Here is a 5,721-nt window from a genome sequence, read left to right as displayed (position 1 = left end):
TCAATGACTGGCTAGAATATCTTGGCAATGAAATACTAGAATTTGCTTGTCTCTCCCACTCCACCCAGGCCTGATACTAAAACTCATGCTGTTGTGCCATGCTATTACAGGGTTGCTAGAGATCTGAATTTAGGACTGATATGTATGTAGCCGGGACTTCATCCACTGGTACATCTCTTTAATGCTTTCTTCAGTGTGTTTAAAATAACACGCACTGCTATGTTATGTGAGAGAGTGCTGACTTCTACAAATATTCCTCAGTCCCTTGTTTAATCTTGTCCTTGTTTAGATACTATGGGAGATGTTTTCATAAATTTATACTGCATAATAAGTAACTTCAAAATAGAGGCTAAAACAACAGCCATCTATTTAAGGATCTGTGACTGGGTAGTTTAAACAGAGATCCATTCAACAATTCTGATCTTAGCTGGGCTACTTCATGTGTCTCATCCATGCTCCTTCTGGATGGCTGAGAACTGAGGCTAATGGGCTATGTTCAATGTCGAGAAGGTACACCAAGTCCAAGAGAGAAAGGCGAAGTAGGTTTATCTGAGGAGATACTTAGAACTGGCAAGCTTATATTTCCACACCCTTCTGTTATCTTGTACTGGCCACAAGGCCATTTTTGACTCTGAAGATGAGAATTACGTTGAACCTGTTACCTCGGGCAACCATGACGTTATTTTCTAAGGTGCCAGCCAAGCGTAGGCAGAAAGGGAGGGAGGTGAATGTGACTGCCACGCAGAGATCATTTTCTTGTTTGCAGTTCGATGATTATAGCCACTTCGTCTTTACCAATCTCTCCTTGTGATGCTGTCTCTTCCTCTATAAAACACAGTACAGTGTGACAAGTAGTTTTGTCTACTCTGCTTGTGCTCCTGATGAGTTGCAGACACGTACCTGCTCAGGAGCTATCTTGCCACATATCACACACACACACACACACACACACACACACACACTAGCTCATTTTTAAAACTGCCTTATTGGCTCTGTGGCTAAGCTCTTCTAAGCCTTCTACGGCTAGCATGCCCTTACCTTTATCCTACTTCAACATCTTTAAATCTGCCCTCAATTTAGTTACCTGGTTCCCTTCTGTGAAGTGCATTGGCCTTGCTGCCCAAGACACCATGCCCTTCCATGGATCTCTTTCCTTTTCCACAAACATTTTGGAAGATCTCCCCTACAGCTTTAACTCTGCTCTTTCTCTCTCTCCCAGTATCTCAATCTCCTCTTCTTGCCCACTCCTGCTCTGAAACCTGAAAGTCCCGCCTCTTTCTTTCCACCATTGGCTACTGGCATCTTTATTGATAGATCAAAAACCAATTGGGGGCAAGGACCTTTAGTGTCTGTAAACACCAATTCCCGATTAAATGATTAAATGGAAGCAACAGAACCACTCCTCTTTAGTAGAGATGTGAAGTATATAATTTCTGTTGTACCTCCCATGTATAAAATGAAGTGTACTCATCTTCCCACTGCTGTCATACCTGGCGAAACTACTTAAAGAACTTTGGCTGACAGTTTGATGTCAACGCCCTGGCAGCAGGAGCTTGAGGCAACTAGTTAAATACCTTCTCCAGTCAGGAAGCAGAGACTGAGATGAATACTCATCTCTCTCTCCTTTTTAATTTAGTCTAGGACCCTACCCCATGAAATGGTCCTGCCCCCCACTTAGCCCGCCTCTTCTTAACATCAACTAGCCTAATATAGAAACTTCCTCACAGATATGCCTAGAGGTTTGTTTCAATGGTGTGATTTTAAATTACTCCAAGTTGATAGTCAGAGTTACCATCACAAGGAGACTACAAGAAAAAATTAAAAGCCAAGTGAAGGAGCTGGGGAAATGGCTCAGCCATTAAGAGCACTTGTTCTTGCAGAGGACACAGTTTGATCCCTAGCACCCACAGGGTGACTTACAACCATCCATAACTGCAGTCCTCATTGATTTGACGTCCTCTTCTGACCTCTGCAGGTACCATAGACACATGTGGTACGCATACATTCGTGGATGCAAAAAAAAAAAAAAAAAAACCATTTATGTACAATCATGAAATAATCTTTTGTTTGTAAAAAGCCAAGCCAAGATAAACTCATGTATTAGATAAATATTTACTTAAGTATCTCTTTGTGATAGGTGTTCTAACGTTTGAGAAATTTAAAAAGACACCCCCTTTACCATTATGTTCATATTCTAGGCATTAATGTGATGCTTAATGTTCCTGAAAGCTTTGATCACCTTGTTCAGTTTTCTTGTAGCAAAAACTTCTGCTGAGAGTTTTCATTTTCATGATAAGAACACTAGTAGCTGCAGTTTTCATTAAAGTTTGCTAACATACTTACAAAAACATCTACTTTTACTGGCAAAATATAAAATAGGTCTGCCTATATTTTGTTCTAGCTTCAAGGCAAATATATGGTATTTTTCCTGTGACCATCATATCATTGCACTAATAAGTGTTTTTCAAATGGCTGAGCAGGGTTAAAGGTACAGTTTGTGGCTGTGGAACAGAGTTTGAAATAATAGGGCCTTTGGAGAAATGACCTCAAGACCTTTGGCTTCACTCATAGCCTACTCTGGCCAACTAAGATTCCTGCCAATTAGTAGGGTTCCCTAGAGAGAGACTCCAAGAGCATCAGCATAAATTTAAATTCTGAACCCCCAAATGTAGTTTCCAGAATGGTCTTTCTTGTTCTTTGTTAATTACAAAACAAACATTTCTCAGCAGAAAGACACTTCCTTCATTTATGGTCCTTTCTAGCTCCCTGCCCCCCACCACTCTTGAGAACTCCTGCTGTTGCTGAAGCCCTTTGGCACCAGAGACAAACCCACATTTGCAGACACAAAAAGGATTATTAAGTCTCCCTATTTACTCCAGCAACTTCATAGAAGCCTTACAGAGAAACTTTGTATATGTCTGTGACTGACAAAATGGATTACACACCTTAGACCTCCCAAGAGGTGTGAGGGAGCAGATCTAGTTAGAAACAGTTGATCTCTGTGGCATCATTGAAGAGAAATATTCTAATACTTGGTTACATTAAAAACTATAAATACTCTAATACTTGGTTACATTAAAAACTATCTGTTTACTATGTCATTAAGATGCTTTGTCTGATGCCAAACCATAGCTGTGGAAATTAGGTTGTGTAAATATCAAATCATTTCTGTATTTAAAAATTGTATACTTGGGATTATAGAGGAGACAGCCTTGCACAAGCTAAAGGGATTTAGCCCTGTATGAGTATTGAGTCAAACTTCTCAGAAAAGGGTGTATATTTTACTGATGAACAAACACAAACAGGTTGTTTCCAGTGTGATGTTTTTACCAGCAAGCTTTACTGTTAATATAGCAAACTGATATAAAAGAAAATTCCCCAAAATTCCTTAACGTACTGTATTCTCATTTTGCTTTCTCAAATATTTTCATTTTTCAATTCAATTCCCTTTTAACACTCATTTCTTCAAACCACCCTCATTCCTTAAGATCTAAAATTAAAACAAAATTTTTCAATAATTTCTCTTTCTGGTTGTGGCATCTCTAAATACTATTCATAATCTGTATGAACCAGTTGCCAGTATTAAAAAAAATCATACACCAGTATTCATCAGGACATATGAGCTAAAAATAACAGATCTAGAGGCTGGAGAGATGGTTCAGTGGTTAAGGGCACTGGCTGCTCTTCCAGACAGAATTAAATGCTTCCAAGCATTTAATTCCAAGCCACTATATGGTGGCTCACAACCATCTACATTGGGATATGATGTCCTCTTCTGGCATGCAGGTATACATGCAAATAGAGTACTCTTACATAAAATAAGTGAATCTTTTTTAAAAGAAAAATTAAATGGCAGATCTAAAATTATCTTAAGAAAAAAAAAGCTTTCAGCATAGGATTTTTTAAGTTACAGTGCCATTAAGCCATCTGTCTTCTTTCTTCATTGTTTCAATTCATCCTCCCTCTCTTTCCCTATTTACTGGTTTGTTTTCCATTGCTGTGAATCTTTCTAAAATTTAGAAGAAATCTGGCTCTAAACAGCTCCAGTCCAGAGTCCATATGTAAAAGTCCCAACTTACCCTAATTTCCCTGTCCACATGGCCTATCTCATGGAGGATTTTAGTTGTGATCAGTTTGAATCACGTGTCCATTCCTTGAAGTAATCACTCCAGCAGGCATTTACAATGCTTTGATTAGTCTGCCTTTCATTTTCACATTGTCAAATACCTATAATAAAAGTGGGTGCCATTGTGAATGGTTTGACTTACAAATAGGGATGTATATGTAAATGACCCAGCTCACTACACACATACACAAATATGAAGTGCTCAAAATTATTCAACATACAAACATATTCTTTCACCAGATACTTCCCAGCTAATATGTATAAGAGCAATTTAAATAAAGAAGCATAAGCAAGTACTTTTCTCAATTTTGACCTGATGTGCGTGTCTAGCATAATTGCTAATAATATCTTCATTTAACCAATTTTTCCAGTTTCTGGGTTTTAGAAGCATTTTAATGGGATTAAACTGACTTGAACTGAATCCACTACTCCTTGAATGGTTTCTGGGACTCATCTGTAGACTCCAGGCAAGGACACTCATTTCCATTTCTAGCTGCTTAGGGTTCTGTGTGGAGCACAACAGTGTGGGTAATGACCTTCTGCTTAATTACTCACCATGCCACTGGAACTTTAAGATGAACTCAAACCTAATTACTGAGCTCCTGTGTTTATGTGATGCATGTACCACTGGGTTATAATTCTACCCTCTATGAGGCCACGCTGCTAAAACTGGAAAGTATGTCTTATGAGGAGCTGTTTTATTTGTTTGTTTTTTCTGCTAGAGGAGTCTCTTTTTTCCCTGCCTTTGGAAAGAATCAGATAAGCAGAAGAGTTGCTCAACAAAGAGTAACAAAGAGGAATTACAGTCTGTGAGTAAGGATGGATATGTACATGGGGTGCTGATTTACTTTTGCATCAAGAGCAATTGGATATTTTCAAGCACATTTGTTTCTTACTGTGGCATAATATCTAAATTCATGAGAGACGATAATATACTAAACTCATACTTGAGCCATATGTGTGCGTATACAAGCGTGTGCATGTGTGTGTGTGTGTGTGTGTGTCTGTGTACACATGTACACACATCCAATTGTTTATTTCAAAAGTAAAGCAGGATATAGGAAGTGTGCCTTTAGTGACATGGTTAGTGGGTAAGGGCTCTTGCCAGGAAGGCTGATGATATGAGATGGATCCTGGGGACCCACACAGTAGAGGGAAAGAACCAAGCCATATATACTGTCCTTAGACCTCTACGTACACACACACATTCACACACACACTAAAAAAAAAAATGTAATGATAATCAATTTTAAAGAAATCACACACAATTAAAATTAGGAGCTTTTGTCCAATTGTAACTCATGAATACAAGCATTACCCTAATTAACATAAATGATAACCTAGTTTTCCATAATATAATCAGTATAATATGAAATGCCCACATATACAGAGAAATATCACTCAGGGTAATGAATATACATTGTAAGTGTCAGATACATAGTCTAGTTATTCTCTGATTTATATCACATACTAAGGACTTATGCTTCAATTTCTTTTCCTAGAAATTACAACTTAGCTTACTTAAGTAGTTCATAAGCAAAGCCCTAGTAGAGTAAACATTTGTCCAGCTTCTCAAGTTCTATTCTGAAATGTGT

This window comes from Mastomys coucha, unplaced genomic scaffold (genome assembly GCF_008632895.1).
Source record: "Mastomys coucha isolate ucsf_1 unplaced genomic scaffold, UCSF_Mcou_1 pScaffold2, whole genome shotgun sequence".
In the NCBI taxonomy this organism is placed as follows: Eukaryota; Metazoa; Chordata; class Mammalia; order Rodentia; family Muridae; genus Mastomys; species Mastomys coucha.
This window is presented reverse-complemented; position numbering follows the sequence as displayed.